The sequence below is a fragment of the Plenodomus lingam genome, assembly GCF_022343315.1.
Source record: "Plenodomus lingam strain CAN1 chromosome Unknown contig_67, whole genome shotgun sequence".
In the NCBI taxonomy this organism is placed as follows: Eukaryota; Fungi; Ascomycota; class Dothideomycetes; order Pleosporales; family Leptosphaeriaceae; genus Plenodomus; species Plenodomus lingam.
The window spans coordinates 20,001-45,918 of record NW_027093970.1 but is presented as its reverse complement, the minus strand read 5'-3'; the positions used below and the strand labels follow the sequence as shown (position 1 = coordinate 45,918).

At 35.3% G+C, this 25,918-nt stretch overlaps 7 non-coding genes across 7 annotated transcripts in view; all 7 read right to left on the bottom strand.

Annotated features, from left to right (window-relative positions):
* Window positions 1-713: 713 nt before the first annotated feature.
* IAQ61_009842 lies at window positions 714-4,227 on the bottom strand. Its single transcript, XR_010715604.1, has one exon. It is a non-coding gene; the product is annotated as a 28S ribosomal RNA (ribosomal RNA).
* A 165-nt stretch (window positions 4,228-4,392) lies between these two features.
* Window positions 4,393-6,189, bottom strand: IAQ61_009841. Its single transcript, XR_010715603.1, has one exon. It is a non-coding gene; the product is annotated as an 18S ribosomal RNA (ribosomal RNA).
* Window positions 6,190-6,581: 392 nt separating this feature from the next.
* IAQ61_009840 lies at window positions 6,582-13,387 on the bottom strand. The gene has a single exon (XR_010715602.1). It is a non-coding gene; the product is annotated as a 28S ribosomal RNA (ribosomal RNA).
* A 165-nt stretch (window positions 13,388-13,552) lies between these two features.
* On the bottom strand, window positions 13,553-15,349 carry IAQ61_009839. Its single transcript, XR_010715601.1, has one exon. It is a non-coding gene; the product is annotated as an 18S ribosomal RNA (ribosomal RNA).
* Window positions 15,350-15,741: 392 nt separating this feature from the next.
* On the bottom strand, window positions 15,742-22,628 carry IAQ61_009838. The gene has a single exon (XR_010715600.1). It is a non-coding gene; the product is annotated as a 28S ribosomal RNA (ribosomal RNA).
* Window positions 22,629-22,793: 165 nt separating this feature from the next.
* On the bottom strand, window positions 22,794-24,590 carry IAQ61_009837. The gene has a single exon (XR_010715599.1). It is a non-coding gene; the product is annotated as an 18S ribosomal RNA (ribosomal RNA).
* Window positions 24,591-24,621: 31 nt separating this feature from the next.
* Window positions 24,622-25,918, bottom strand: part of IAQ61_009836 — a 6,486-nt gene continuing 5,189 nt past the window's right edge. The window contains exon 1 of the ribosomal RNA XR_010715598.1: window positions 24,622-25,918. This exon is cut by the window's right edge and continues 5,189 nt beyond it. This is a non-coding gene — a ribosomal RNA (28S ribosomal RNA).

Sequence of the window (25,918 nt, the reverse complement as noted above, 5' to 3'; positions counted from 1 at the left end):
AAGTTGTAGAACGCCCTAAAGTTATAGAACGCCCTAAAGTTATAGAACACTACCTCTAAAAAAGAAAAAGTTATACAACGCCCTAAAGTTATAGAACACTACACCTAAAAAATAAAAAGTTATAGAACGCCCTAAAGTTATAGAACGCCCTAAGCTTATAGAATAGCCTACAGGATTTTTTTAAATATTAATAGAATACCCTAAAGGTTTAAATAATCTATAGTTATAGAATAGCCTAGAGGAATTTTCAAGTATAGAAGGCTATAAAGTTATAGAACAGTACCCCTAAAAAATAAAAAGTTATAGAACGCTCTTAAGTTATAGATCACCGCCTAAAAATCTATATAGATTATCTTAAATCCTTTCTTAATCTTCCTATGCTATATATTAACTGCCTAAGGTACGTACACACATAACCTGTTCTTTTGTATATTTTGCGAGGATTGCTCCTAGCTCTAGCCCTCTCTATCTTGCAATTACTATATAACTTGTTTGCTATAGCCCTCTTCCTTCTATTAATAGTAGCCGTTTAGGCAGCAGTTTTGCAAATAAGGAGGGCATAATATCCTAATTTTAACTAAGCTAGCAACGGGCTTACGCTTAGTAGCTCGTAATAACAAGGCTACTTAACTACTTACACGACCTAGCTAGATAACTAAGTTATCTGCAAAGGATTTAATCCTGCGCACTGTATAATTATAATACACTAGCTAACAACCCTAACTTTAATAGGGCTGCTAACGCTAATCTAGTAAGGTTCTAGGCCAAAGGCCTATTTATATCTAACTAGTGCAGGCAGAAATTACCCTATTCTAGCATAGATTCTAACTTAGAGGCGTTTAGCTATAATCTAGTAGATAGTAGCTTCGCGGCAATACCTAGTTAGACAGCCGCAAAAACTAATTATCTAAAACCGCAGTTCCTCTTGTACTAAGCGGTATTACTATTAGGGCAAGGTTATTAGTAGGGTAAAACTAACCTGTCTTACAACAGTCTAAACCTAGCTTACGTTCCCTATTAGTAGGTAAACAATCTAACGCTTACTAAATTCTGCTTTAGTATAATAGGAAGAGCCAATATTAAAGGATTAAAAAGCAACGTTGCTATGAACGCTTAGCTGCCACAAGCTAGTTATCCCTATAGTAACTTTTCTAGCACCTCTAGCCTTAAATTTTAAGGGACTAAAGGATTAATAGGCTACACTTTTATGGTTTGTATTTACACTAAAAATTAAAATTAAGGGGACTTTTGCCCTTTTACTCTACTAGAGATTTCTATTCTCTATAAGTCCCCCTTAGGACACCTGCGTTATAGTTTAATAGATGTGCCGCCCTAGCCAAACTCCCTACCTAATAATGTCTTTAACCTAGATTAGCCTATAAAGGACCTTAAACGCTAGAAGTTAGGTAGTAAGGCCTAGCTCCGCTTTATTAAATAAGTAAAAAAATGATAAGGGTAGTAGTATTTCACTAGCGCTAAAGCTCCTACCTATTCTACACCCCCTATATCTTTTCACAATGTTAAACTAGAGTTAAGCTTAATAGGGTCTTCTTTCCCTACTAATTTAGCTAAGCCCGTTCCCTTAGCTATAGTTTCGCTAGATAGTAGATAGGGACAGTAGGAATCTTATTAATCTATTTATGCGCGTTACTAATTAGATAACAAGGTATTTAGCTACCTTAAGAGAGTTATAGTTACTCCCGCCATTTACCCGCGCTTAGTTAAATCTCTTTGCTTTAATATTTAGAGCACTAGGCAGAAATCACATTATATTAACACTACTTTCTAGCTATTATAATGCTATATTTTAATTAGACAGTTAGATTCCCCTTATCTATACTAGTTCTAAGTTAGTTGTTAAATATACGCTAGACAGCCAAAACCTGCTAAGGGTGTCTACACCCTAGCGCTAAGAGGCGCCTACCTTGCGGTTAGTGCCCTTCTGCGCTAGAGGCTTCTCCCTAAGGCCTAACGTACCTAACCCTTAGAGCTAATCCTTTTCCTAAAGTTATAGATCTATTTTGCTAACTTCCCTTATCTACATTATTCTATTAACTAGAGGCTTTTTACCTTAGAGACCTACTATAGTTATAAGTACGACCTAGCGTAAAAACTATTTCTTTAAGTAGATTTTTAAGGCTTATTAGGAGCGCACCAAACACTGCAAAAGTGCAGCGCTCTTCTAGCTATTAAACCCTAGCTCTAGATAAACTAATTTTAGGGTAACAGACCGTTAAGAAGAAAAGAGAACTCTTCTTAGGGCTCCTGCTAAGGTCTCCGCTCTTAGTTGCGTTGCTGCAGAGAATCTATATCTAGGTGCTAGAATATTAACTAGCTTCCCTTTTAAGGGCGCGGCGCAAGCACTAATATTAAAATAGAATTACCCTATCTCTTAGGATTAACTAACCTATATCTAACTACTGTTTACACAGAACCTTTCCCTACTTTAGTCCTTAAAGTTCTTATTTAAGTATTTGCTACTACTACTAAGATCTGCACTAGAGGCCGTTCTACCTAGGGTTACCCCTAAGGCTTTGTCACAAGCCTCTACGCCTGCCTACTCGCTAGGGCTTAAATCTTGCCCTAGCGGCGGGGTATAGGTAACACGCTTAAGCGCTATCTATTTTTAGGGCTAGTTTATTTAGCAGGTAAGTTATTACACACTCCTTAGCAGATTCTAACTTCTATAGCTACTATCCTGCTATCTAGATAAACTAACACCTTTTGTAGTGTCTAATAAGCGTGTATTCTAGCACCTTAACCCCGCGTTTAGTTTATCCTGCATCACTAGTTCTGCTTACTAAAAATAGCCTACTAGTAACAGTATATTTAAGTGTCTACGTTTAATTAAGTAATAAGGACTTCTTATATATTTAAAGTTTAAGAATAGGTAAAGGTTGTTTTAACCCCTAGGCCTCTAATTATTCGCTTTACCTTATAAAACTAAATACGTTACTGCTATCCTAAGGGAAACTTTAGCAGGAACTAGCTACTAGATAGTTTAATTAGTCTTTCGCCCCTATGCCTAAATTTAACAATTAATTTGCACGTTAGAACCGCTGCGAGCCTCTACTAGAGTTTCCTCTAGCTTCACCCTATTTAAGCATAGTTTACTATCTTTTAGGTCCTAATAGCTATGCTCTTACTTAAATCCTTCTAAAGATATTAGGATTAGTTAATAGTGCACCCTAAAAGGGTTCCTACCTCTGTTTACTTTTATTACGCGTCTAGGCTTAACACCTAAACACTTACATAGATATTAGACTCCTTAGTCTATGTTTTAAGACAGGCCGCTTACAGCTATTACGCTAGTATCCTAGCAGATGCGCGGACCTTAGTCTAGGCTAGTTGCATGTCGTCTCCCCTATAAGGCCTCCCTAAAGGGAGGTACGTAATAGAGACCTTTATCTAACTACCTAAACTAATACTAGCCTGCCTATAGAAGAGTGCACTAGACAAAAGCCTAGATAAGCAACTATAGGCAAGTCTAGCTGCAAGCGCTTCCCTTTTAATAATTTTACGTGCTATTTAACTCTCTTTCTAAAGTGCTTTTTATCTTTTAATTACTCTACTTATGCGCTATTAGTCTCTAGCTAGTATTTAGCTTTAGAAGAAATTTACCTCCTATTTAGAGCTGTATTCCTAAATAACTTAACTTGTTAAAGGGGCTTTATATAGCGAAGGCTAGCAACTACATATAGGATTCTCACCCTCTATAACGTCCTATTCTAAGGAACTTAGACTACTACTAATACTAAAGCGCCCTCTGCAAATTACAACTTAGACCCTAAAAGAGCTAGATTTCAAATTTAAGCTGTTGCCGCTTCACTCGCCGTTACTAGGGCAATCCCTATTAGTTTCTTTTCCTCTGCTTATTAATATGCTTAAGTTTAGCAGGTATCCCTACCTAATCTAAGGTTAAGAGCTTAAAAAGTGTCTTAATAGATACTAACAACTATAACAAGAGGCGCAAAATATGCTGCGCTCTAGGCTAATGTGCTAGCTGCTAATTGTTTTAAGGCGAGTCCTAAGTAGAACAAACACCTAACACTAAGCAGAGCTTAAGAGTACAAATAACGCTTAAACAGGCATGCCCTATAGAATACTAAGGGGCGCAATATGCGTTTAAAGATTTAATAATTTACTAAATTCTACAATTTACACTACTTATCGCATTTCGCTGCGTTCTTTATTAATGCTAGAACTAAGAGATCTGTTATTAAAAGTTGTAATTTATTATAGTATTACTAACGCTAACTATAATTGTAAGTGGTTTTAGGGGATCTAATTAGTAGGCAAGCCTACTAAGGAAATAAATAGTACGCAAAAAATATAGGTAGAATTAAAGTAGACTACCGCTACTAATTAAGGCGGCAGTGCTTTAAAAATAGGTAATAATCCTTCTACAGGTTTACCTACAGAAACCTTGTTACAACTTTTACTTCCTCTAAATAACTAAGTTTAACAAACTTTCTAGCTTAGGGTAGTTGTTGCTAACCTCCCTAAGCTAGTCCAAAGGCCTTACTAAGCCATTTAATTAGTAGTAGCGACGGGCGGTGTGTATAAAGGGTAGGGACGTAATTAACGCATACTAATAACACGCGCTTACTAGGTATTCCTTATTAAAGAGTAATAATTATAATACTCTATCCCTAGCATAATAGAGTTTAACAAGATTACCTAGACCTTTTAGTTAAGGTAAAGAACTTGTTAGCTCTGTTAGTGTAGCGCGCGTGCGGCCTAGAACATCTAAGGGCATTATAGACCTATTATTACCTTAAACTTCTATTAGCTTAAGCTAATAGTCCCTCTAAGAAGCTAGCAACTAGCTAAAGCTAGCCTAGCTATTTAGCAGGTTAAGGTCTTATTTATTATTGTAATTAAGTAGACAAATTACTCTACTAACTAAGAATAGCTATGCACTACTACCTAAAAAATTAAGAAAGAGCTCTTAATCTATTAATCCTTATTTTATCTAGACCTAGTAAGTTTCCCTGTGTTAAGTTAAATTAAGCCACAGGCTCCACGCCTAGTAGTGCCCTTCTATTAATTTCTTTAAGTTTTAGCCTTGCGACTATACTCCCCCTAGAACCTAAAAACTTTAATTTCTTGTAAGGTGCTAAGCAAGTTAGAAAAAGAACATCGCCTAATCCCTAGTTAGCATAGTTTACAGTTAAGACTACAATAGTATCTAATTGTCTTTAATCCCCTAACTTTCGTTTACTAATTAATAAAAATATCCTTAGCAAATACTTTTATAGTAGTTAGTCTTTAATAAATCTAAGAATTTTACCTCTAATAATTAAATACTAATGCCCCTAACTGTCCCTATTAATTATTACAGTAGTCCTAGAAACTAATAAAATAGGACTGCACGTCCTATTCTATTATTCTATGCTAACATATTTAAGCAAAGGCCTACTTTAAACACTCTAATTTTTTTAAAGTAAAAGTCCTAGTCCCTAACACGCCTAGTAAAGGGTATAAGGTTCTCTAGAAGGAAGGCCTAGCTAGACAAGTACACGCGGTAAGGCAGACCTGCTAGCTAGACCTAAGTTTTAACTACAAGCTTTTTAACTATAACAACTTTAATATACGCTATTAGAGCTAGAATTACTACAGTTGCTAGCACTAGACTTGCCCTCTAATTGTTCCTTGTTAAAAGGTTTAAATTATACTTATTCTAATTACAAGACCTAAAAGAGCCCTATATTAGTATTTATTGTTACTACCTCCCTATATTAGGATTAGGTAATTTGCGCGCCTGCTGCCTTCCTTAGATGTGGTAGCCATTTCTTAGGCTCCCTCTCTAGAATTGAACCCTAATTCCCTATTACCCGTTAAAACTATGGTAAGCTAATACCTTACTATTAAAAGTTAATAGGGCAGAAATTTGAATAAACTATCGCTAGCGCAAGGCTATGCGATCTGTAAAGTTATTATAAATTACTAAGAAGCCCTAAAGGGCGTTAGTTTTTTATCTAATAAATACACCCCTTCTAAAGTTAGGGTTTTTAGCATATATTAGCTCTAGAATTACTATAGTTATCTAAGTAGTAAGGTACTATTAAATAAACGATAACTAATTTAATAAGCTATTTGCAGTTTTACGGTATAATTGCTTATACTTAGACATGCATAGCTTAATCTTTAAGACAAGTATATAACTACTAGCAGAATTAACTAGGTAACAATCCTAATGCCTAATACGCTGAAGCGCATAAGCACTACCCCTAAAAGGAGGCAGAAAGTACGTAATAAGAAATCGCAGAAGCAATTCTAGCTACTAGTATAATAGCACACAAGGCACTAGTTACAACTAGCAACTAATTTAATTGCCCCTACTAAGTTTCTTAAGGAATAGTCCGCAACAAAGCCTAATAGGCATTTCCGCGTGTTTAAACTCGCCACATACATGCCTTAAGTAGAGAAAACCTACGCTTTGCCACGCTTACTAGGAGCGGATGCTAGGCAGGGCTGTCCCCTAAGATCTGTTAAATAGTTTGGCAGTGCCAGCCATCTATAGACCCTAAATTTTGCCTACTGCTAAAACTTTAACAGTAGGACTTTAGGTGCTAACTACAAAACTAGGCGCAATAGCAGGGTTGCTTTAGTATATAGGCCTAGGCCTGCCTAGTTAAGTAGAAGAGCAATCTCTAAGCCCCTAATTACCCACTAATTAGAGCGAATCTAAACTAGGCAGAAATCTAGGAAACAAGGCTAGCCATTATAAAACCAAAACTTTTAAATTTAGTCTAACTGCCGCTAAAACAGGCGCAGAGCGCTAACAATAGGGAGTTATAGGGAGTATAGACGCAGACACAAGCAAAAATTGCCCCCTTAGTGCCTAATAACGCTAGTTTAACCGCCTAATCCAAGAACTGCGCGCAGCAGATTTAACCTTAGTTAGTTAGTTAGGTATTTAGTATTTAAGAATCTATTTGCCCTCCTTATATATTATAGGAACAGGTTTTAGTTTAATTTTCGCGTCGCGGGGTTAGTGTAGCGGAAAATAGCTTAGAGGTACACTTTTTTATATATAAAACTATGTAGACATGCGCAGCCCTATACAAACTATAAACCTGTATTCACTAGATAAGAGTAACTTAGAATTTTATTAGTAGTAGGTAAATATATAGATAAGGATATCTACTCTAATATCTATACTCTACTATAACTACTATATCTATATTAACTATAGATCTATTAGCTCTATCTATATCTACTTAATAGATAAGGCAAGAAATAGAGATAGTATAAAAGAAGAATATAAAGGTATTATTTAATACTAGTAGGTTATAAAAGAAAGTATAGTAGGACTAGCTAGTAGAGAAAAGGTTTTATAAAATATAAGGATATACTTAACAGTAAAGAATAATAGATAATAGTATAATATAATAAGTATTATAAAAAGGATATAATAGCTACTAGTATAGAATAGTCTAAAGTTATAGAAAGGACTAAAGTAATAGAATAAATAAAAGGTATAGAACGCGCTAAAGTTATAGAACACTAACCCTAAAAAATAAAAAGTTATAGAACGCCCTAAAGTTATAGAACGCCCTAAAGTTATAGAACACCCTAAGCTTATAGAAGGCCCTAAAGTTATAGAACGCCCTAAAGTTATAGAACGCTACCCCTAAAAATAAAAAGTTGTAGAACGCCCTAAAGTTATAGAACACTACCTCTAAAAAAGAAAAAGTTATAGAACGCTCTAAAGTTATAGAACACTACCTCTAAAAAAGAAAAAGTTATAGAACGCCCTAAAGTTATAGAACACTACACCTAAAAAATAAAAAGTTGTAGAACGCCCTAAAGTTATAGAACACTACCTCTAAAAAGAAAAAGTTATAGAACACTCTAATATTATAGAACACTACCTCTAAAAAAGAAAAAGTTATAGAACACTCTAATATTATAGAACACCCTAAAAAAGAAAAAGTTATAGAACACCCTAAAATTATAGAACACTAACCCTAAAAAATAAAAAGTTATAGAACACCCTAATATTATAGAACACTACCTCTAAAAAAGAAAAAGTTATAGAACACTCTAATATTATAGAATACTAACCCTAAAAAATAAAAAGTTTAGAACGCCCTAAAGTTATAGAACGCCCAAAGTTATAGAACGCCCTAAAGTTATAGAACACTACCCCTAAAAAATAAAAAGTTGTAGAACGCCCTAAAGTTATAGAACGCCCTAAAGTTATAGAACGCCCTAAAGTTATAGAACACTACCTCTAAAAAAGAAAAAGTTATAGAACGCCCTAAAGTTATAGAACACTACCCCTAAAAAATAAAAAGTTATAGAACGCCCTAAAGTTATAGAACGCCCTAAAGTTATAGAACACTACCCTAAAAAATAAAAAGTTGTAGAACGCCCTAAAGTTATAGAACGCCCTAAAGTTATAGAACGCCCTAAAGTTATAGAACACTACCCCTAAAAAATAAAAAGTTGTAGAACGCCCTAAAGTTATAGAACGCCCTAAAGTTATAGAACGCCCTAAAGTTATAGAACACTACCCCTAAAAAATAAAAAGTTGTAGAACGCCCTGTTATAGAACGCCCTAAAGTTATAGAACGCCCTAAAGTTATAGAACACTACCCCTAAAAAATAAAAAGTAAGAACGCCCTAAAGTTATAGAACGCCCTAAAGTTATAGAACGCCCTAAAGTTATAGAACACTACCCCTAAAAAATAAAAAGTTATAGAACGCCCTAAAGTTATAGAACGCCCTAAAGTTATAGAACGCCCTAAAGTTATAGAACACTACCCCTAAAAAATAAAAAGTTGTAGAACGCCCTAAAGTTATAGAACGCCCTAAAGTTATAGAACGCCCTAAAGTTATAGAACACTACCCCTAAAAAATAAAAAGTTGTAGAACGCCCTAAAGTTATAGAACGCCCTAAAGTTATAGAACGCCCTAAAGTTATAGAACACTACCCCTAAAAAATAAAAAGTTGTAGAACGCCCTAAAGTTATAGAACGCCCTAAAGTTATAGAACGCCCTAAAGTTATAGAACACTACCCCTAAAAAATAAAAAGTTGTAGAACGCCCTAAAGTTATAGAACTCCCTAAAGTTATAGAACACTACCTCTAAAAAAGAAAAAGTTATAGAACGCCCTAAAGTTATAGAACACTACACCTAAAAAATAAAAAGTTGTAGAACGCCCTAAAGTTATAGAACGCCCTAAAGTTATAGAACACTACCTCTAAAAAAGAAAAAGTTATACAACGCCCTAAAGTTATAGAACACTACACCTAAAAAATAAAAAGTTATAGAACGCCCTAAAGTTATAGAACGCCCTAAGCTTATAGAATAGCCTATAGGATTTTTTTAAATATTAATAGAATACCCTAAAGGTTTAAATAATCTATAGTTATAGAATAGCCTAGAGGAATTTTCAAGTATAGAAGGCTATAAAGTTATAGAACAGTACCCCTAAAAAATAAAAAGTTATAGAACGCTCTTAAGTTATAGATCACCGCCTAAAAATCTATATAGATTATCTTAAATCCTTTCTTAATCTTCCTATGCTATATATTAACTGCCTAAGGTACGTACACACATAACCTGTTCTTTTGTATATTTTGCGAGGATTGCTCCTAGCTCTAGCCCTCTCTATCTTGCAATTACTATATAACTTATTCGCTATAGCCCTCTTCCTTCTATTAATAGCAGCCGTTTAGGCAGCAGTTTTGCAAATAAGGAGGGCATAATATCCCAATTTTAACCAAGCTAGTAACAGGCTTACGCTTAGTAGCTCGTAACAACAAGGCTACTTAACTACTTACACAACCTAGCTAGACAACTAAGTTATCTATAAAGGATTTAATCCTACGCACTATATAATTGCAATACACTAGCTAACAACCCTAACTTTAATAGGGCTGCTAACGCCGATCTAGTAAGGTTCTGGGCCAAAGGCCTATTTGTATCTAACTAGTATAGGCGGAAATTACCCTATTCTAGCATAGATTCTAACTTAGAGGCGTTTAGCTATAATCTAGTAGATAGTAGCTTCGCGGCAATGCCTAGTTAGACAGCCGCAAAAACTAATTATCTAAAACCGCAGTTCCTCTCGTACTAAGCGGTATTACTATTAGGGCAAGGTTATTAGTAGGGTAAAACTAACCTGTCTTACAACAGTCTAAACCTAGCTTACGTTCCCTATTAGTAGGTAAACAATCTAACGCTTACTAAATTCTGCTTTAGTATAATAGGAAGAGCTAATATTAAAGGATTAAAAAGCAACGTCGCTATAAACGCTTAGCTGCCACAAGCTAGTTATCCCTATAGTAACTTTTCTAGCACCTCTAGCCTTAAATTTTAAGGGACTAAAGGATTAATAGGCTACACTTTTATAGTTTGTATTCACACTAAAAATCAAAATCAAGGGGACTTTTGCCCTTTTACTCTACTAGAGATTTCTATTCTCTATAAGTCCCCCTTAGAACACCTGCGTTATGGTTTAATAGATGTGCTGCCCTAGCTAAACTCCCCACCTAACAATGTCTTTAACCTAGATTAGCCTACAAAGGACCTTAAACGCTAGAAGTTAGGTAGTAAGGCCTAGCTCTGCTTTATTAAATAAGTAAAAAAACGATAAGGGTAGTAGTATTTTACTAGCGCTAAAGCTCCTACCTATTCTACACCCCCTATATCTTTTCACAATATTAAACTAGAGTTAAGCTTAATAGGGTCTTCTTTCCCCGCTAATTTAGCTAAGCCTATTCCCTTAGCTATAGTTTCGCTAGATAGTAGATAGGGATAGTAGGAATCTTGTTAATCTATTTATGCGCGTCACTAATTAGATAACAAGGCATTTAGCTACCTTAAGAGAGTTATAGTTACTCCTACTGTTTACCCACGCTTAGTTAAATCTCTTCGCTTTAATATTTAGAGCACTAGGCAGAAATCACATTATATTAATACTACTTTCTAGCTATTATAATACTATGTTTTAATTAGACAGTTAGATTCCCCTTATCTATACTAGTTCTAAGTTAGTTGTTAAACGTACGCTAGATAGCCGAAACCTGCTAAGGGTGTCTGCACCCTAGCGCTAAGAGGCGCCTACCTTGCGGTTAGTGCCCTTCTACGCTAGAGGCTTCTCCCTAAGGCCTAACGTACCTAACCCTTAGAGCCAATCCTTTTCCTAAAGTTATGGATCTATTTTGCTAACTTCCCTTATCTACATTATTCTATTAACTAGAGGCTTTTTACCTTAGAGACCTGCTACAGTTATAAGTACAACCTAGCGTAAAAACTATTTCTTTAAGCAGATTTTTAAGGCTTGTTAGGAGCGCACTAAATGCTGCAAAAGTACAGCGCTCTTCTAGCTATTAAACCCTAGCTCTAGACAAACTAATTTTAGGGTAACAGACTGTTAAGAAGAAAAGAGAACTCTTCTTAGGGCTCCCGCTAAGGTCTCCACTCTTAGTTGCGTTGCTGCGGAGAATCTATATCTAGGTGCTAGAATATTAACTAGCTTCCCTTTTAAGGGCGCGGCGCAAGCACTAACATTAAAACAGAATTACCCTATCTCTTAGGATTAACTAACCTATGTCTAACTGCTGTTTACACGGAACCTTTCCCTACTTTAGTCCTTAAAGTTCTTATTTAAGTATTTGCTACTACTACTAAGATCTATACTAGAGGCTGTTCTACCTAGGGTTACCCCTAAGGCTTTGTCACGAGCCTCCACGCCTGCCTACTTACTAGGGCTTAAATCTTGCCCTAGCGGCGGGGTATAGGTAACACGCTTAAGCGCTATCTATTTTTAGGGCTAGTTTATTTAGCAGGTAAGTTATTACACACTTCTTAGCAGATTCTAACTTCTATAGCTACTATCCTGCTATCTAGATAAACTAACACCTTTTGTAGTGTCTAATAAGCGTGTATTCTAGCACCTTAACCCTGCATTTAGTTTATCCTGCATCGCTAGTTCTACTTACTAAAAATAGCCTACTAGTAATAGTATATTTAAGTGTCCACGTTTAATTAAGTAACAAGGACTTCTTACATATTTAAAGTTTAAGAATAGGTAAAGGTTGTTTTAACCCCTAGGCCTCTAATTATTCGCTTTACCTTATAAAACTAAATACGTTACTGCTATCCTAAGGGAAACTTTAGTAGGAACTAGCTACTAGATAGTTTAATTAGTCTTTCGCCCCTATACCTAAATTTAACAATCAATTTGCACGTTAGAACTACTGCGAGCCTCTACTAGAGTTTCCTCTAGCTTCACCCTATTTAAGCATAGTTTACTATCTTTTAGGTCCTAACAGCTATACTCTTACTTAAATCCTTCCAAAGACATTAGGATTAGTTAATAGTGCACCCTAAAAGGGTTCCTACCTCTATTTACTTTTATTACGCGTCTAGGCTTAACACCTAAACACTTGCATAGATATTAGACTCCTTAGTCTATGTTTTAAGACAGGCCGCTTACAGCTATTACGCCAGCATCCTAGTAGATGCGCAGACCTTAGTCTAGGCTAGTTACATGTTATCTCCCCTATAAAGCCTCCCTAAAGGGAGGTACGTAATAGAGACCTTTATCTAACCACCTAAACTAATGCTAGCCTGCCTGTAGAAGAGTGCACTAGATAAAAGCCTAGATAAGTAACTACAGGCAAGTCTAGCTGCAAGCGCTTCCCTTTTAACAATTTCACGTGCTATTTAACTCTCTTTCTAAAGTACTTTTTATCTTTTAATCACTCTACTTATGCGCTATTAGTCTCTAGCTAGTATTTAGCTTTAGAAGAAATTTACCTCCTATTTAGAGCTATATTCCTAAATAACTTAACTTGTCAAAGGGGCTTTACACGGCAAAGGCTAGCAACTACATACAGGATTCTTACCCTCTATAACGTCCTATTCTAAGAAACTTAGACCGCTGCTAACGCTAAAGCGCCCTCTGCAAATTACAACTTAGACCCTAAAAGAGCTAGATTTTAAATTTAAGCTATTGCTGCTTCACTTGCCGTTACTAGGGCAATCCCTATTAGTTTCTTTTCCTCCGCTTATTAATATGCTTAAGTTTAGCAGGTATCCCTACCTAATCTAAGGTTAAGAGCTTAAAAAGTGTCTTAATAGATGCTAACAACTATAACAAGAGGCGCAAAATATACTACGCTCTAGGCTAATATACTAGCTACTAATTGTTTTAAGGCGAGTCCTAAGTAGAACAAACACCTAACACTAAGCAGAGCTTAAGGGTACAAATAACGCTTAAACAGGCATACCCTATAGAATACTAAGGGGCGCAATGTGCGTTTAAAGATTTAATAATTTACTAAATTCTATAATTTACACTACTTATTGCATTTTGCTGCGTTCTTTATTAATGCTAGAACCAAGAGATCTGTTATTAAAAGTTGTAATTTATTATAGTATTACTAACGCTAACTACAATTACAAGTAGTTTTAGGGGATCTAATTAGTAGGCAAGCCCACTAAGGAAACAAATAGTACGCAAAAAACATAGGCAGAATTAAAGTAGACTACTACTACTAATTAAGGCAGCAGTGCTTTAAAAATAGGTAATAATCCTTCCGCAGGTTTACCTACAGAAACCTTGTTACAACTTTTACTTCCTCTAAATAACCAAGTTTAACAAACTTTCTAGCTTAGGGTAGTTGTTGCTAACCTCCCTAAGCTAGTCTAAAGGCCTCACTAAGCTATTTAATTAGTAGTAGCGACGGGCGGTGTATACAAAGGGCAGGGACGTAATTAACGCATGCTAATAACACGCGCTTACTAGGCATTCCTTATTAAAGAGCAATAATTATAATGCTCTATCCCTAGCACAATAGAGTTTAACAAGATTACCTAGACCTTTTAGTTAAGGTAAAGAACTTATTAGCTCTGTTAGTGTAGCGCGCGTGCGGCCTAGAACATCTAAGGGCATCACAGACCTGTTATTACCTTAAACTTCTATTAGCTTAAGCTAATAGTCCCTCTAAGAAGCTAGCGACTAGCTAAAGCTAGCCTAGCTATTTAGCAGGTTAAGGTCTTGTTTGTTATTGTAATTAAGTAGACAAATCACTCTACTAACTAAGAACAGCTATGCACTACCACCTAAAAAATCAAGAAAGAGCTCTTAATCTGTTAATCCTTATTTTATCTAGACCTAGTAAGTTTCCCTGTGTTAAGTCAAATTAAGCCGCAGGCTCCACGCCTAGTAGTGCCCTTCTATTAATTTCTTTAAGTTTTAGCCTTGCGACTATACTCCCCCTAGAACCCAAAAACTTTGATTTCTTGTAAGGTGCTAAGCAAGTTAGAAAAAGAACATCGCCTAATCCCTAGTTAGCATAGTTTACAGTTAAGACTACAACAGTATCTAATTATCTTTAATCCTCTAACTTTCGTTTACTAATTAATAAAAATATCCTTAGCAAATGCTTTCGCAGTAGTTAGTCTTTAATAAATCTAAGAATTTCACCTCTAACAATTGAATACTAATGCCCCTAACTATCCCTATTAATTATTACAGTAGTCCTAGAAACTAACAAAATAGGACCGCACGTCCTATTCTATTATTCTATGCTAACGTATTTAAGCAAAGGCCTGCTTTAAACACTCTAATTTTTTTAAAGTAAAAGTCCTAGTCCCTAACACGCCTAGTAAAGGGCATAAGGTTCTCTAGAAGGAAGGCCCGGCTAGACAAGTACACGCAGTAAGGTAGACCTGCTAGCTAGACCTAAGTTTTAACTACAAGCTTTTTAACTACAACAACTTTAATATACGCTATTAGAGCTAGAATTACCGCAGCTGCTAGCACCAGACTTGCCCTCTAATTATTCCTTGTTAAGAGGTTTAAATTGTACTTATTCTAATTACAAGACCTAAAAGAGCCCTATATTAGTATTTATTATTACTACCTCCCTATGTTAGGATTAGGTAATTTACGCGCCTGCTGCCTTCCTTAGATGTGGTAGCCGTTTCTTAGGCTCCCTCTCTAGAATTAAACCCTAATTCCCCGTTACCCGTTAAAACTATAGTAAGCTAATACCTTACTATTAAAAGTTAATAGGGCAGAAATTTAAATAAACTATTGCTAGCGCAAGGCTATATGATCCGTAAAGTTATTATAAATCACTAAGAAGCCCTAAAGGGCGTTAGTTTTTTATCTAATAAATACACCCCTTCTAAAGTTAGGGTTTTTAGCATGTATTAGCTCTAGAATTACTATAGTTATCTAAGTAGTAAGGTACTATCAAATAAACGATAACTAATTTAATAAGCTATTTGCAGTTTTACAGTATAATTGCTTATACTTAGACATGCATAGCTTAATCTTTAAGATAAGCATATAACTACTAGCAGAATTAACTAGGTAATAATCCTAATACCTAATACGCCGAAGCGCACAAGCACTACCCCCAAAAGGAGGCAGAAAGTACGTGATAAGAAATTGTAGAAGTAATTCTAGCTACTAGCATAATAGCACACAAGGCACTAGTTACAACTAGCAACTAATTTAATTACCCCTACTAAGTTTCTTAAGGAATAGTCCGCAACAAAGCCTAATAGGCATTTCCGCGTGTTTAAACTCGCCACATACATGCCTTAAGTAGAGAAAACCTACGCTTTGCCACGCTTACTAGGAGCAGATGCTAGGTAGGGCTGTCCCCTAAGATCTGTTAAATAGTTTAGTAGTGCTAGCTATCTATAGACCCTAAATTTTGCCTACTGCTAAAACTTTAACAGTAGGACTTTAGGTGCTAACTACAAAACTAGGCGCAACAGCAGGGTTGCTTTAGCATATAGGCCTAGGCCTGCCTAGTTAAGTAGAAGAGTAATCTCTAAGCCCCTAATTACCCACTAATTAGAGCGAATCTAAACTAGGCAGAAATCTAGGAAACAAGGCTAGCTATTATAAAACCAAAACTTTTAAATTTAGTCTAACTGCCGCTAAAACAGGCGCAGAGCGCTAATAACAGGGAGTTATAGGGAGTATAGACGCGGACACAAGCAAAAATTGCCCCCTTAGTGCCTAATAACGCTAGTTTAACTGCCTAATCCAAGAACTGCGCGCAGCAGATTTAACCTTAGTTAGTTAGTTAGGCATTTAGTATTTAAGAATCTATTTGCCCTCCTTATATATTATAGGAACGGGTTTTAGTTTAATTTTCGCGTTGTAGGGTTAGTGCAGCGGAAAACAGCTTAGAGGTACACTTTTTTGTATGTAAAACTGTGTAGACATACGCAGCCCTATACAAACCATAAACCCGTATTCGCTAGATAAGAGTAACTTAGAATTTTATTAGTAGTAGGTAAATATATAGATAAGGATATCTACTCTAATATCTGTACTCTACTATAACTACTGTATCTATATTAACTATAGATCTATTAGCTCTATCTATATCTACTTAATAGATAAGGCAAGAAATAGAGATAGTATAAAAGAAGAATATAAAGGTATTATTTAATACTAGTAGGTTATAAAAGAAAGTATAGTAGGACTAGCTAGTAGAGAAAAGGTTTTATAAAATATAAGGATATACTTAATAGTAAAGAATAATAGATAATAGTATGATATAATAAGTATTATAAAAAGGATATAATAGCTACTAGTATAGAATAGTCTAAAGTTATAGAAAGGACTAAAGTAATAGAATAAATAAAAGGTATAGAACGCGCTAAAGTTATAGAACACTAACCCTAAAAAATAAAAAGTTATAGAACGCCCTAAAGTTATAGAACGCCCTAAAGTTATAGAACGCCCTAAAGTTATAGAACACTACCCCTAAAAAATAAAAAGTTGTAGAACGCCCTAAAGTTATAGAACGCCCTAAAGTTATAGAACACTACCTCTAAAAAAGAAAAAGTTATAGAACGCCCTAAAGTTATAGAACACTACACCTAAAAAATAAAAAGTTGTAGAACGCCCTAAAGTTATAGAACGCCCTAAAGTTATAGAACGCCCTAAAGTTATAGAACACTACCTCTAAAAAAGAAAAAGTTATAGAACACTCTAATATTATAGAACACTACCTCTAAAAAAGAAAAAGTTATAGAACACTCTAATATTATAGAATACTAACCCTAAAAAATAAAAAGTTATAGAACACTCTAATATTATAGAATACTAACCCTAAAAAATAAAAAGTTATAGAACGCCCTAAAGTTATAGAACGCCCTAAAGTTATAGAACGCCCTAAAGTTATAGAACGCCCTAAAGTTATAGAACACTACCCCTAAAAAATAAAAAGTTGTAGAACGCCCTAAAGTTATAGAACGCCCTAAAGTTATAGAACGCCCTAAAGTTATAGAACACTACCTCTAAAAAAGAAAAAGTTATAGAACACTCTAATATTATAGAATACTAACCCTAAAAAATAAAAAGTTGTAGAACGCCCTAAAGTTATAGAACGCCCTAAAGTTATAGAACGCCCTAAAGTTATAGAACACTACCCCTAAAAAATAAAAAGTTATAGAACGCCCTAAAGTTATAGAACACTACCTCTAAAAAAGAAAAAGTTATAGAACGCCCTAAAGTTATAGAATACTACCCCTAAAAAATAAAAAGTTGTAGAACGCCCTAAAGTTATAGAACGCCCTAAAGTTATAGAACGCCCTAAAGTTATAGAACGCCCTAAAGTTATAGAACACTACCCCTAAAAAATAAAAAGTTGTAGAACGCCCTAAAGTTATAGAACGCCCTAAAGTTATAGAACGCCCTAAAGTTATAGAATACTACCCCTAAAAAATAAAAAGTTGTAGAACGCCCTAAAGTTATAGAACGCCCTAAAGTTATAGAACGCCCTAAAGTTATAGAATACTACCCCTAAAAAATAAAAAGTTGTAGAACGCCCTAAAGTTATAGAACGCCCTAAAGTTATAGAACACTACCCCTAAAAAATAAAAAGTTGTAGAACGCCCTAAAGTTATAGAACGCCCTAAAGTTATAGAACGCCCTAAAGTTATAGAACACTACCCCTAAAAAATAAAAAGTTGTAGAACGCCCTAAAGTTATAGAACGCCCTAAAGTTATAGAACGCCCTAAGCTTATAGAAGGCCCTAAAGTTATAGAACGCCCTAAAGTTATAGAACACTACCCCTAAAAATAAAAAGTTGTAGAACTCCCTAAAGTTATAGAACACTACCTCTAAAAAAGAAAAAGTTATAGAACGCCCTAAAGTTATAGAACACTACACCTAAAAAATAAAAAGTTGTAGAACGCCCTAAAGTTATAGAACGCCCTAAAGTTATAGAACGCCCTAAAGTTATAGAACACTACCTCTAAAAAATAAAAAGTTATAGAACGCCCTAATATTATAGAACACTACCTCTAAAAAATAAAAAGTTGTAGAACGCCCTAAAGTTATAGAACTCCCTAAAGTTATAGAACACTACCTCTAAAAAAGAAAAAGTTATAGAACGCCCTAAAGTTATAGAACACTACACCTAAAAAATAAAAAGTTGTAGAACGCCCTAAAGTTATAGAACGCCCTAAAGTTATAGAACACTACCTCTAAAAAAGAAAAAGTTATACAACGCCCTAAAGTTATAGAACACTACACCTAAAAAATAAAAAGTTATAGAACGCCCTAAAGTTATAGAACGCCCTAAGCTTATAGAATAGCCTACAGGATTTTTTTAAATATTAATAGAATACCCTAAAGGTTTAAATAATCTATAGTTATAGAATAGCCTAGAGGAATTTTCAAGTATAGAAGGCTATAAAGTTATAGAATAGTACCCCTAAAAAATAAAAAGTTATAGAACGCTCTTAAGTTATAGATTACTGCCTAAAAATCTGTATAGATTATCTTAAATCCTTTCTTAATCTTCCTATGCTATATATTAACTGCCTAAGGTACGTACACACATAACCTGTTCTTTTGTATATTTTGCAAGGATTGCTCCTAGCTCTAGCCCTCTCTATCTTGCAATTACTATATAACTTGTTCGCTATAGCCCTCTTCCTTCTATTAACAGCAGCTATTTAGGCAGCAGTTTTGCAAATAAGGAGGGTATAATATCCTAATTTTAACCAAGCTAGCAACAGGCTTACGCTTAGTAGCTCGTAACAACAAGGCTACTTAACTACTTACACAACCCAGCTAGATAACTAAGTCATCTATAAAGGATTTAATCCTGCGCACTATATAATTACAATACACTAGCTAACAACCCTAACTTTAATAGGGCTACTAACGCTAATCTAGTAAGGTTCTAGGCCAAAGGCCTATTCGTATCTAACTAGTGCAGGCAGAAATCACCCTGTTCTAGCATAGATTCTAACTTAGAGGCGTTTAGCTATAATCTAGTAGATAGTAGCTTCGCGGCAATACCTAGTTAGATAGCCACAAAAACTAATTATCTAAAACTGCAGTTCCTCTCGTACTAAGCGGTATTACTATTAGGGCAAGGTTATTAGTAGGGTAAAACTAACCTGTCTTACAACAGTCTAAACCTAGCTTACGTTCCCTATTAGTAGGTAAACAATCTAACGCTTACTAAATTCTGCTTTAGTATAATAGGAAGAGCTAATATTAAAGGATTAAAAAGCAACGTTGCTATAAACGCTTAGCTGCCACAAGCTAGTTATCCCTATAGTAACTTTTCTAGCACCTCTAGCCTTAAATTTTAAGGGACTAAAGGATTAATAGGCTACACTTTTATAGTTTGTATTCACACTAAAAATCAAAATCAAGGGGACTTTTGCCCTTTTACTCTACTAGAGATTTCTATTCTCTATAAGTCCCCCTTAGGACACCTACGTTATAGTTTAATAGATATGCCGCCCTAGCTAAACTCCCTACCTAATAATGTCTTTAACCTAGATTAGCCTACAAAGGACCTTAAACGCTAGAAGTTAGGTAGTAAGGCCTAGCTCCGCTTTATTAAATAAGTAAAAAAACGATAAGGGTAGTAGTATTTCACTAGCGCCAAAGCTCCTACCTATTCTACACCCCCTATATCTTTTCACAATATTAAACTAGAGTTAAGCTTAATAGGGTCTTCTTTCCCCGCTAATTTAGCTAAGCCTGTTCCCTTAGCTATAGTTTCGCTAGATAGTAGATAGGGATAGTAAGAATCTCGTTAATCTATTTATGCGCGTCACTAATTAGATAATAAGGTATTTAGCTACCTTAAGAGAGTTATAGTTACTCCCGCTATTTACCCGCACTTAGTTAAATCTCTTCGCTTTAATATTTAGAGCACTAGGCAGAAATTATATTATATTAACACTACTTTCTAGCTATTACAATACTATATTTTAATTAGATAGTTAGATTCCCCTTATTTATACTAGTTCTAAGTTAGTTGTTAAACGTACGCTAGACAGCCAAAACCTGCTAAGGGTGTCTACACCCTAGCGCTAAGAGGCGCCTACCTTGCGGTTAGTGCCCTTCTACGCTAGAGGCTTCTCCCTAAGGCCCAACGTACCTAACCCTTAGAGCTAATCCTTTTCCTAAAGTTACAGATCTATTTTGCTAACTTCCCTTATCTATATTATTCTATTAACTAGAGGCTTTTTACCTTAGAGACCTACTACAGTTATAAGTATAACCTAGCGTAAAAACTATTTCTTTAAGCAGATTTTTAAGGCTTGTTAGGAGCGCACTAAACGCTGCAAAAGTGTAGCGCTCTTCTAGCTATTAAACCCTAGCTCTAGACAAACCAATTTTAGGGTAATAGACTGTTAAGAAGAAAAGAGAACTCTTCTTAGGGCTCCTGCTAAGGTCTCCGCTCTTAGTTGCGTTGCCGCGGAGAATCTACATCTAGGTGCTAGAATATTAACTAGCTTCCCTTTTAAGGGCGCGGCGTAAGCACTAATATTAAAATAGAATTACCCTATCTCTTAGGATTAACTAACCTATGTCTAACTACTATTCACACAGAACCTTTCCCTACTTTAGTCCTTAAAGTTCTTATTTAAGTATTTGCTACTACTACTAAGATCTGCACTAGAGGCTGTTCTACCTAGGGTTACCCCTAAGGCTTTGTTACGAGCCTCTACGCCTGCCTACTTGCTAGGGCTTAAATCTTGCCCCAGCGGCGGGGTATAGGTAACACGCTTAAGCGCCATCTATTTTTAGGGCTAGTTTATTTGGCAGGTAAGTTGTTACACACTCCTTAGCAGATTCTAACTTCTATAGCTACTATCCTACTATCTAGATAAACTAACACCTTTTATAGTGTCTAATAAGCGTGTATTCTAGCACCTTAACCCTACGTTTAGTTTATCCTGCATCGCTAGTTCTACTTACTAAAAATAGCCTACTAGTAATAGTACATTTAAGTGTCCACGTTTAATTAAGTAATAAGGACTTCTTACATATTTAAAGTTTAAGAATAGGTAAAGGTTATTTTAACCCCTAGGCCTCTAATTATTTGCTTTACCTTATAAAACTAAATACGTTACTGCTATCCTAAGGGAAACTTTAGTAGGAACTAGCTACTAGATAGTTTAATTAGTCTTTCGCCCCTATACCTAAATTTAACGATTGATTTGCACGTTAGAACTGCTGCAAGCCTCTACTAGAGTTTCCTCTAGCTTCACCCTATTTAAGCATAGTTCACTATCTTTTAGGTCCTAATAGCTATACTCTTACTTAAATCCTTCTAAAGACATTAGGATTAGTTAATAGTGCACCCTAAAAGGGTTCCCACCTCTATTCACTTTTATTACGCGTCTAGGCTTAACACCTAAACACTTATATAGATATTAGACTCCTTAGTCTATATTTTAAGACAGGCCACTTATAGCTATTACGCTAGCATCCTAGCAGATGCCCCTATAAGGCCTCCCTAAAGGGAGGTACGTAATAGAGACCTTTATCTAACTGCCTAAACTAATACTAGCCTACCTGTAGAAGAGTGCACTAGACAAAAGCCTAGATAAGCAACTACAGGCAAGTCTAGCTGCAAGCGCTTCCCTTTTAACAATTTCACGTGCTATTTAACTCTCTTTCTAAAGTGCTTTTTATCTTTTAATTACTCTACTTATGCGCTATTAGTCTCTAGCTAGTATTTAGCTTTAGAAGAAATTTACCTCCTATTTAGAGCTGCATTCCTAAATAACTTAACTCGTTAAAGGGGCTTTACATAGCGAAGGCTAGTAACTACATATAGGATTCTTACCCTCTATAACGTCCTATTCTAAGGAACTTAGACTACTACTAACGCTAAAGCGCCCTCTGCAAATTACAACTTGGACCCTAAAAGAGCTAGATTTCAAATTTGAGCTATTGCCGCTTCACTCGCCGTTACTAGGGCAATCCCTATTAGTTTCTTTTCCTCTGCTTATTAATATGCTTAAGTTTAGCGGGTATCCCTACCTAATCTAAGGTTAAGAGCTTAAAAAGTATCTTAATAGATACTAATAACTATAACAAGAGGCGCAAAATGTGCTGCGCTCTAGGCTAATGTGCTAGCTACTAATTATTTCAAGGCAAGTCCTAAGTAGAATAAATACCTAACACTAAGCAGAGCTTAAGGGTACAAATAACGCTTAAACAGGCATACCCTATAGAATACTAAGGGGCGCAATGTGCGTTCAAAGATTTAATAATTTACTAAATTCTGCAATTCACACTACTTATTACATTTCGCTGCGTTCTTTATTAATACTAGAACCAAGAGATCTATTGTTAAAAGTTGTAATTTATTATAGTGTTACTAACGCTAACTACAATTGCAAGTGGTTTTAGGGGATCTAATTAGTAGGCAAGCCTACTAAGGAAACAAATAGTACGCAAAAAACATAGGCAGAATTAAAGTAGACTACCGCCACTAATTAAGGTGGTAGTGCTTTGAAAATAGGTAATGATCCTTCTACAGGTTCACCTACAGAAACCTTGTTACGACTTTTACTTCCTCTAAATAACTAAGTTTAACAAACTTTCTAGCTTAGGGTAGTTATTACTAACCTCCCTAAGCTAGTCTAAAGGCCTTACTAAGCTATTTAATTAGTAGTAGCGACAGGCAGTATATACAAAGGGCAGGGACGTAATTAACGCATACTAATAACACGCGCTTACTAGGCATTCCTTGTTAAAGAGTAATAATTGCAATGCTCTATCCCTAGCATAACAGAGTTTAACAAGATTACCTAGACCTTTTAGTTAAGGTAAAGAACTTGTTAGCTCTGTTAGTGTAGCGCGCGTACAGCCTAGAATATCTAAGGGCATTATAGACCTGTTATTGCCTTAAACTTTTATTAGCTTAAGCTAATAGTCCCTCTAAGAAGCTAGTAACTAGCCAAAGCTAGCCTAGCTATTTAGCAGGTTAAGGTCTTGTTTGTTATTGCAATTAAGCAGACAAATCACTCTACTAACTAAGAACGGCTATGCACCACCACCTAAAAAATCAAGAAAGAGCTCTTAATCTATCAATCCTTATTTTATCTAGACCTAGTAAGTTTCCCTATATTAAGTCAAATTAAGCTGTAGGCTCTACACCTAGTAGTGCCCTTCTATTAATTTCTTTAAGTTTTAGCCTTGCGACCATACTCCCCCTAGAACCCAAAAACTTTAATTTCTCGTAAGGTGCTAAGCGAGTTAGAAAAAGAACATTGCCTAATCCCTAGTTAGCATAGTTTACGGTTAAGACTACAACAGTATCTAATTATCTTTAATCCCCTAACTTTCGTTTACTAATTAATAAAAACATCCTTAGCAAATGCTTTCGTAGTAGTTAGTCTTTAATAAATCTAAGAATTTCACCTCTAATAATTAAATACTAATGCCCCTAACTGTCCCTATTAATTATTATAGCAGTCCTAGAAACTAACAAAATAGGACTGCACGTCCTATTCTATTATTCTATACTAACGTATTTAAGCAAAGGCCTGCTTTAAACACTCTAATTTTTTCAAAGTAAAAGTCCTAGTCCCTAACACGCCTAGTAAAGGGCATAAGGTTCTCTAGAAGGAAGGCCCAGCCAGACAAGTACACGCAGTAAGGCAGACCTGCTAGCTAGACCTAAGTTTTAACTACAAGCTTTTTAACTACAACAACTTTAATATACGCTATTAGAGCTAGAATTACCGCAGCTGCTAGCACTAGACTTGCCCTCTAATTGTTCCTTGTTAAGAGGTTTAAATTATACTTATTCTAATTACAAGACCTAAAAGAGCCCTATATTAGTATTTATTGTTACTACCTCCCTATATTAGGATTAGGTAATTTGCGCGCCTGCTGCCTTCCTTAGATATAGTAGCTATTTCTTAGGCTCCCTCTCTAGAATTAAACCCTAATTCCCCGTTACCCGTTAAAACCATAGTAAGCCAATACCTTACCATCAAAAGTTAATAGGGCAGAAATTTAAATAAACTGTCGCCAGCATAAGGCTATGTAATCTGTAAAGTTATTATAAATTACTAAGAAGCCCCAAAGGGCGTTAGTTTTTTATCTAATAAATACACCCCTTCTAAAGTTAGGGTTTTTAGCATATATTAGCTCTAGAATTACCACAGTTATCTAAGTAGTAAGGTACTATCAAATAAACAATAACTAATTTAATAAGCTATTCGCAGTTTCACAGTATAATTACTTATACTTAGACATACATAGCTTAATCTTTAAGATAAGCATATAACTACTAGCAGAATTAACTAGGTAACAATCCTAATGCCTAATACGCCGAAGCGCACAAGCACTACCCCTAAAAGGAGGTAGAAAGTACGTGATAAGAAATCGCAGAAGCAATTCTAGCTACTAGCATAACAGCACACAAGGCACTAGTTATAACTAGCAACTAATTCAATTACCCCTACTAAGTTTCTTAAGGAATAGTCTATAATAAAGCCTAACAGGCATTTCTGCGTGTTTAAACTCGCCACATACATGCCTTAAGTAGAGAAAACCTACGCTTTACTACGCTTACTAGGAGCAGATACTAGGTAGGGCTGTCCCCTAAGATCTGTTAAATAGTTTAGCAGTGCCAGCTATCTATAGACCCTAAATTTTGCCTACTGCTAAAACTTTAATAGTAGGACTTTAGGTACTAACCACAAAACTAGGCGTAACAGCAGGGTTGCTTTAGCATATAGGCCTAGGCCTGCCTAGTTAAGTAGAAGAGCAATCTCTAAGCCCCTAATTACCTACTAATTAGAGCGAATCTAAACTAGGCAGAAATCTAGGAAACAAGGCTAGCTATTATAAAACCAAAACTTTTAAATTTAGTCTAACTGCCGCTAAAACAGGCGCAGAGCGCTAACAACAGGGAGTTATAGGGAGTATAGACGCAGACACAAGCAAAAATTGCCCCCTTAGTGCCTAACAATGCTAGTTTAACTGCCTAATCTAAGAACTGCGCGCAGCAGATTTAACCTTAGTTAGTTAGTTAGGTATTTAGTATTTAAGAATCTATTTACCCTCCTTATATATTATAGGAATAGGTTTTGGTTTAATTTTCGCGTCGCGGGGTTAGTGCAGCAGAAAATAGCTTAGAGGTACACTTTTTTATATATAAAACTGTGTAGACATGCGTAGCCCTATACAAACCATAAACCCGTATTCGCTAGATAAGAGTAACTTAGAATTTTATTAGTAGTAGGTAAATATATAGATAAGGATATCTACTCTAATATCTATACTCTACTATAACTACTATATCTATATTAACTATAGATCTATTAGCTCTATCTATATCTACTTAATAGATAAGGCAAGAAATAGAGATAGTATAAAAGAAGAATATAAAGGTATTATTTAATACTAGTAGGTTATAAAAGAAAGTATAGTAGGACTAGCTAGTAGAGAAAAGGTTTTATAAAATATAAGGATATACTTAACAGTAAAGAATAATAGATAATAGTATAATATAATAAGTATTATAAAAAGGATATAATAGCTACTAGTATAGAATAGTCTAAAGTTATAGAAAGGACTAAAGTAATAGAATAAATAAAAGGTATAGAACGCGCTAAAGTTATAGAACACTAAC